Here is an 8,176-nt window from a genome sequence, read left to right as displayed (position 1 = left end):
CCAAAATTTTTAAACTTAAACTATATAGGTATGTATGTACATTGTTATTAACTTAATTAGAGTACTCCTAAACTGGCCTTTGCTAAACAGTCAAAGGGCCAAAGAGTTACATGTGGCTTGCGAACCGTGGTTTGCTGACCAAGGTTCTAACTAACTGAGCTACCTACCTGGCCAGCACTGAAAGGATCTTTTATATTTTATTTTCTACACTTGAGTTTTTAATCCATCTGGAATTTATTTGGTAAATGATGGACATGAATACAATTTTTTCATCCATGTGAATAGCCAGGGCTTCTATTTATAATTATTTCTTGTCCTTTAAAAATTTATATTTTGATGTGTTTTTTTTGTTTTGGTTTGGATTTTTTGTATATTTTGTTTTGTTTTTTTGTATATTTCTGAAGTTGGAAACGGGGAGGCAGTCAGACAGACTCCCGCATGCACCCGACCGGGATCTCCACCCAGTATGCCCACCAGGGGGCAATGCTCTGCCCATCTGGGGCGTTGCTCTGTTTGCGACCAGAGCCATTCTAGCGCCTAAGGCAGAGGCCATGGAGCCATCCTCAGTGCCCAGGCCAATTTTGCTCCAATGGAGCCTCAGCTGCAGGAGGGGAAGCGAGAGACAGAGAGGAAGGAGAGGGGAAGGGTGGAGAAGCAGATGGGCGCTTCTTCTGTGTGCCCTGGCTGGGAATCGAACCCGGGACTCCTGCACACCAGGTCGACAGTCTACCACTGAGCCAACTGGCCAGGGCTTGTGTTTTTAAGTATTAAGATGATGGTATAGGTATAGAGTTTATGAATAAATAAATATATATACATATATCAGAGCTAAATGTGCAAAAATCTTTTACGCTGAAAGTAGTTCCTTTTTTTTTTTTTTTTTTTTCTTTTCTGAAGCTGGAAACGGGGAGAGACAGTCAGACAGACTCTCGCATGCGCCCAACGGGGATCCACCCGGCACACCCACCAGGGGGCGATGCTCTGCCCCTCCGGGGTGTCGCTCTGTTGCGACCAGAGCCACTCTAGCGCCTGGGGCAGAGGCCAAGGAGCCATCCCCAGCGCCCGGGCCATCTTTGCTCCAATGGAGCCTCAGTTGCGGGAGGGGAAGAGAGAGACAGAGAGGAAGGAGAGGGGGAGGGGTGGAGAAGCAGATGGGCGCTTCTCCTGTGTGCCCTGGCCGGGAATCGAACCTGGGACTTCTGCACGCCAGGCTGACGCTCCACCACTGAGCCAACCGGCCAGGGCCTGAAAGTAGTTCTTGATCAAAAAATTTTGGAAATCATTGCATTAGGCCATGAGGGTAGTAATTATGGTTTATCTTATCTTTGAATTCATTGCTAAGACTGTCTCTGGCACATGGTGTTTCAAAAATGGTTGTTAGATAATTGAATGAATGAAACTGCCATTATCTGATTCATGAGTCTTAAGCAACAGTCATTGAAAAACTTGACATTCCAGCTCTGTCCTGTGGCAAGATATATGAGGCTAAGAATGAGCAATGACTCATAATGGCGAGTAGTATAACTTCACTGGTATCAAGTTCATGAAGTTTTAATCTGAGACTATAAATCCTAAAACCTTAAAGACTTCCCTGTGGCTTATAATCCATACATGCTTATGAAACTGGTAATTACTTTTTTGTAACTACATCCCCTGCTTTTTAATGGCAGTCATCTACTCTCTATAATGGCAGTTGGCTAGGAAAAATATCTATACTTTGATGACAGAAGTGTGATTAAATTTTAGATTGTGAGCTTCTAAAAGACAAAAACTCTATTGCACATATATTCTGGACAGTGCCACAAATCTAAGTCATCAATTAGTTGTTGGGAAAATACCAAATGTCTTTTCTCTTTCTAATGTACAAATTAATCTTCACAAAAATAGCAAGTTTACTTTCTTGAGTTAATGAGTTGTTTTCAAGAACAATACTGAATGAACTTTCATTTACTTAATGAAATGGGTTTTGTTTCATCTGACTGTACCCTTTGGACTTGTACTTTTTACAGCTTTCTACACTTATGATTTCCTTTTCCTTTTTTTTTTTTTTTTTTTTTGCAGTTCCAGGAGTTGGTTGTCTGGTTGATTGTTAACAAATGAAGCTGATATTTCTATTGCTGTGTATTATGCATTGTCTCTTTTTTCTTTGTATTTTAGACTCAGTGTTCACTTACAACCACTCCCTCTTGTGATTTTGGGAAACAGAAACCATGCCAGACTTGTTTTTGCTATTGGTCAAATAGTGTAAAATAGACCTTTTCTACCTTATTTTGCTCCTATTTACTTCTCGAGTTTATTAGAAGGGGGAGAAGGATAATCAAGAATTAGGGAAGGCAAGGAAATCTGAGCAAAAATAAATGTATGGGTTTCTTTTAATTGAATTATTGGAGTGACACTAGTTAACAAAATTATACAGGTTTCAGCTACCCAATTGTACACCGTATTGTGTATTCACTGCCCTTCAAGTCAAGTCTTCCACCATCACCATTTATCTCCCATATACTCACCTCGATCTTACACCCCACCCCATTTTTTAAATTCACTTACAGACAAATTAAAGCACTCTGTGGACTTGGCGCTGCTAGGAAGACAGTGGACATTAGCAAGAAATGAACAAAATTCAAGAACTGTCTAATATAGTGCTAATGTTATAGGAAAAAACAAAATTTTTTTAAAGATTATGAATTAAGACTCACAGAAGATGCTTTGGCCTGATAGCTTGGTTTGTTAGAGAATCATCTTGATACACTAAGGTTGTGGGTTGATCCCCAGTCAGGGCACATGCAGGAACAGATCAATGTTTCTGTCTCTCTCTCTCTTTTCCTCTCTCTCAAATCAATAAATAATTAAAAAGAAAAAGACTCACAGAAGTGAATCAGACATTATTAAACTGCTTTATTAGAACTAAAAGTTGCTACCGGGGGGAAGCATTCGATTTGAATTTCTTTTTTTAGGTTTGTACATATTTTATTTTTTATTTATTGAATTTATTGGGGTGACGTTGGTTAATAAAATTATATAGGTATAATTATATAGTACATCGTTGTGTGTGTATATGTGTGTGTGTACATATGACCAACTTTTTTACAATGAAAAAGACAAAAATAGGCCCTGGCCGGTTGGCTCAGTGGTAGAGCGTCGGCCTGGCGTGCAGAGGTCCCGGGTTCGATTCCCCGCCAGGGCACACAGGAGAGGCGCCCATCTGCTTCTCCACCCCTCCCCCTCTCCTTCCTCTCTGTCTCTCTCTTCCCCTCCCGCAGCGAGGCTCCATTGGAGCAAAGATGGCCCGGGCGTTGGGGATGGCTCCTTGGCCTCTGCCCCAGGCGCTGGAGTGGCTCTGGTCGCAAAAGAGCAACGCCCTGGAGGGGCAGAGCATCGCCCCCTGGTGGGCAGAGTGTCGCCTCCTGGTGGGCAGGCCAGGTGGATCCCGGTCGGGCGCATGCGGGAGTCTGTCTGACTGTCTCTCCCCGTTTCCAGCTTCAGAAAAATACAAAAAAAAAAAAAAAGACAAAAATAAATTGAACAATATCGTAAATAAAAGAAACATTTTAATCATTGCAACAATAATGCACTATAATATGATAAATGAATAACAAAAATAATATTTTATATTGTAATTATGCTTACATGCCTATTAATTTTTAATAGTAATTGTAAGAAAAAGTACTCATTTAGATACAAATATGTCACATCACACGCAATGGATAGACTCTGCATCGATGGAATACGGACATTTACAGATTAGTCTGCCAATATAAGAAAGGAGGACACGGCCTGACCAGGCGGTGGTGCAGTGGATAGAGCATCGGACTGGGATGCAGAGGACCCAGGTTCAAGACCCTAAGGTCACCAGCTTCAGCACGGGCTCATCTGGTTTGAGCAAAAGCTCACCAGCTTGAACCCAAGGTCGTTGGCTCGAGCAAGGGGTTACTTGGTCTGCTGTAGCCCCAGGGTCAAGGCACATATGAGAAAGCAATCAATGAACAACTAAGGTGTCACAACGAAAAACTGATGATTGATGCTTCTCATCTCTCTCCATTCCTGTCTGTCTGTCCCTATCTATCCCTCTCTCTGACTCTGTTAAAAAAACAAACAACAAAAAAAGGAGTACACGTAGGACACTTTTCGAGGGAGGACGGAACTTGCAAAAGGACTGTCCTCCCTAAAGGAGGATGATTGGTCACGTTAATATATATATATATATATATATATATATATATATATTTTTTTTTTTTTTTTTTTTTTTTTTTTTTAAATTTATTGATTTTAGAGAGGAAGGGAGAGAGACATTAATCAGTTTCTGTTTGTGCCGTGACGGGGGATAGAACCAGCAACCTTTGCGTTTCCTACCATGCTTTAACAAACAAAGCTATCCGGCCAGGTCCCATCATCTGTATATTTTATTATGTGTTCATCACGCAAAGTCAAGTATCCTTCCGTTGCCATTTATGCCCCCTTACCCTCTTCTGCGTGAATTTCAAGCGGGAAGTTCCTCCAGCACTGGAACTCTGGGAATTGTAGTCGCCAAAGGAGGAAGATTTCTCAGTTGGAATCAACTTTCTTGTGCTTAGCAAAACGAGAGGCGTTTAGTCCCATCCAGGTTCCTGGGTTCTCATTGGATCCTTCCGTTCAACACTTAGAGCATTTCCCTAGGTCACCAATGAACGATTTAATACAAGAAAGCCTTCGCGGATTGGATGTTTTATCCTCGTGTTGCAATGGTATCCAGCCAATCAGAGTACAGTACCGTCAGAGGTGTCAGGGTCATGGGGGTGAATGTGTAGAACCTTTTTCAGCTGGCGCCCTCGCTCTTTGCCTCCGAGAGTAAGGCTGGTGGTTTGCTGTCTCCGAGGCCGCGGCTGCGGTCGGAGGACCTGCTCTGCGCCTCCGGGTCCTTCTGCCTCATCCGTCGACGTGGCCCTGATGGTGCGGCAGGCCCCGGTCTCCTGAAGCTCTGCAGCGGTATGTAGGTCCTGGGGCCGCAGACAAAGCAGTGGAGCCGGGAAGGGCGCCGAGGGCGGACCCTGCACCCAGTCGGCGAATGGGCCTGGGCCGGGGCGCTCTGCTCGCCTTCTTTCCAGTCCCGGTAGTGCGTCCCACCGGACTTATGAAAGTGCTTGCTCCTGTATGCTCTGGAAAAATGTTAGCTTTATTCATTTCCTCTCCGTCCCCCCGCGTGTCCCGATTTTTACGAACCCTTCCATTATTAATTATCTCACTTCATCTCACCAGGTGGTTCTTTGGTAACTTTCTATTAGTTTTGTGCATCTGCATGTCTACCCTAAGCAGAATGACGTGGTTGTGTTTTGTGTCTTTCCAGAGAGACCGGTGTTCACATCTGTGTATTTAAAAAACCGTTCTTGGGGGCATGTGTGCTGTTAGTTAGCAACTCCTTTCGAGGTACTGTACTGATATGTGAGGGTGCTTTCAGGAAATGTCCCCAAATCTGACTGAATAGAAGCCCCCCAGCATCGAGCATTGTTCTTGTTTGGTAGTTGCTGGTACTCTATTACATCATCTTAAGTTTTTATTTTCTTTGACCTATTCTGTGAGGAAGCTGAGGATTGAAGGAGGTAACCCAATTAAAAAAAATTGTTAAAATTTATTGATTGATTTTAGGGAGAGGGAGAGAAACATCGATTTGTTTTTCCACTCAACTATGCATTCATTGGTTGATTCTGGTATGTGCCCTGACCTGGGATGGAACCTGCAACCTTGGCATGTGGGGAGGATGCTCTAATCTGTTGAGCTCTAACCGAGCTAGGGCACCCAATAGTTATTTGGTAGTAAGGGGAAAGCCAGATCTGATCTCTTTATGATGTTTTTTAAAAACTCGCCTAATCGACTAGGTTGTGTGTGTGCCTTCAGTTGTTCTTAGTATATAAGAGCTTAATAATTCTTTGAGTCATACTGTAAATCTTGGCTGAAAGAAAAAAAATCAGAAATCTGCCCGGCTGGCTGGGTAGTGCAGTTGGTTAGCGCATCCTCCAGATACACCAAGGTTGCAGGTTTGACCCCTGGTCAAGGCACATACAGGAGTCAACCAAAGAATGCATAACTAAATGGAACAACAAATCCATGTTTCTTTCTCCCTTCCTCTCCCTCTAATATCAATATATTAAAAAAAAAAATTATCTGCCCAATTACAGGTGTTTCACATCTATCACCTAACTCCTAGCTTCTCGAAGTGTGGTTTCCTGACCAGCATAGCCTTACCCTGGGATTTTGTTGAAAATGCAGTATTTCAGGCCTCACCCCACCTACTAAATCAGAAACTGCTTTTTAACAAAGATCTCTCAGGTGATCAGAGTACTTGTTAAAGTTTGAGGCGTATCCATTGTCTTATAATGATTTGCCCAAATTGAACCAGAAAGCGAAAATAAAGGGTATGCTATATGTCCATTTGTATTCTAATAAGACTGTACTCATAAAGAGTTTCGTTTTGTTTTTACATTTTTATCACTTGCTAGTGAGGATATCATTTAAATTTTTTTAAAAAATTATTGCTTTTAGAGCAAAAGGAAGGGGAAAAAGAGAACGGGAGAAAGAGATTGAAAGAAAGAAACATCAATTTGTTGTTCCACTTTTTTTTTCTTTTGTATTTTTCTGAAATGAGAGACGGGAAGGCAGAGAGACAGACTCTCCTGCATGCGCCCGACCAGGGTCCACCAGGCAAGCCCACTAGGGGGCAATGCCATGCCCATCTGGGGCATTGCTCTGTTGCAACTGGAGCCATTCTAGCGCCTGAGGCGGAGGCCATGGAGCCATCCTCAGCTCCCGGGCCAACTTTGTTGCAGTGGAGCCTTGGCTGTGGGAGGGGAAGAGAGAGATAGAGAGGGTGGAGAAGGGGAAGGGTGGAGAAGCAGATGGGTGCTTCTGTGTGCCCTGGCCAGGAATTGAACCCAGGACTTCCATATGCCAGGCTGATGCTCTAACACTGAGCCAACCAGCCAGGGCTTCCACTTTATTTATTCATTGGTTGACTCTGTATGTGTCCTGACTGTAGATTGAACCCTCAACCTTGGTGTATTGGGACAACACACTAATCAACTGAGCTATCCACCAGGGCAGGATACGATTTTTTTTTTTTTTTTTAAATATGTCTGGGCCTGACCTGTGGTGGCACAGTGGATAAAGCGTCGACCTGGAAATGCTGAGGTCGGCGGTTCGTAACCCTGGGCTTGCCTGGTCAAGGCACATGTGGGAGTTGATGCTTCCAGCTCCTCTCCACCTTTCTCTCTTTCTCTCTCTCTCTCTCTCTCTCTCTCCCTCCCCCTCTCTCCCTTTCTCTCTCCTCTCTAAATGAATAAATTTAAAAAAAATTAAAAAATGTCTGTATTAGCAATTTTAGCTTTGCATCCAGAAATCTTAAAATATACATGAATATTTAAATAGTAATTCAAAACTAACTTGTAAGACACCAGGTGTTGGTCCTAAAGATAAAAAAGCTGAGACAAGAAATGTTAAATACTGCTGCTGACAGTTAAATAAAATTTCAAGAACTTTCTGTTTACCAACACACAATCTATGCATTAATTTCCCACCATAATTTCCACAATTTTGTTTCATTGGTTAAAAGCTTCCAATCAGGGTTTTTTTGGAAGGAGGGGATAGATTTCCTAATGTTGGTGATTTTTCCAGGTTATTTTGGTTATTTGGTAATAAAACCGAAGCCTACTGGACAGAGACTTGACTTGGAGTGAACACAGAATACAGCGTAAATACAGTGTGTAGTAGGTATGTTGTAGGATTGTGCACCTGAAACCTGTATAATTTTGTTAACCAGTGCCATCCCAATAAATTCAATTAAAATAAAAAAAGAAAAGAACTAAGGTATGAAAACTCAGCAATCTATTATCCAATCAAGTATCCAACCAGCGATCTAAGTATCTAAGCCAGAGTTACTTTACAATTATTTTTAACCAGTTTTCCCTCCAATTAGGGAAAAACAAAGAAACAAAATCTAGTTCCAAATTTCCTTATCTTCATATTGCTTAGTAATTAAAATGTCTGTAGAGTTGTTTTTTTTTGTTTGTTTGTTTTTCTGAAGTTGGAAACGGGGAGGCAGTCAGACAGACTCCCGTGTGCGCCCGACCGGGATCCACTCCCGCACGCCCACCAGGGGGTGATGCTCTGCCCATCTGGGGCATTGTTCTGTTGCAACCAGAGCCATTCT

The 8,176-nt window shown here is 42.5% G+C and overlaps 1 protein-coding gene across 2 annotated transcripts in view; it reads left to right on the top strand.

Annotated features, from left to right (window-relative positions):
* Window positions 1–4,765: 4,765 nt before the first annotated feature.
* ARMC1 (armadillo repeat containing 1) overlaps window positions 4,766–8,176 on the top strand; it is a 46,491-nt gene continuing 43,080 nt past the window's right edge. For both annotated transcript variants that reach the window (XM_066266221.1, XM_066266222.1), the window contains exon 1: window positions 4,766–4,962. The gene's annotated coding sequence lies outside the window, so the exon portion shown is untranslated. The remainder of the gene's footprint in view (window positions 4,963–8,176) is intronic.

This window comes from Saccopteryx bilineata, chromosome 3, assembly GCF_036850765.1.
Source record: "Saccopteryx bilineata isolate mSacBil1 chromosome 3, mSacBil1_pri_phased_curated, whole genome shotgun sequence".
Classification (NCBI taxonomy): Eukaryota; Metazoa; Chordata; class Mammalia; order Chiroptera; family Emballonuridae; genus Saccopteryx; species Saccopteryx bilineata.
This window is presented reverse-complemented; position numbering and strand designations above follow the sequence as displayed.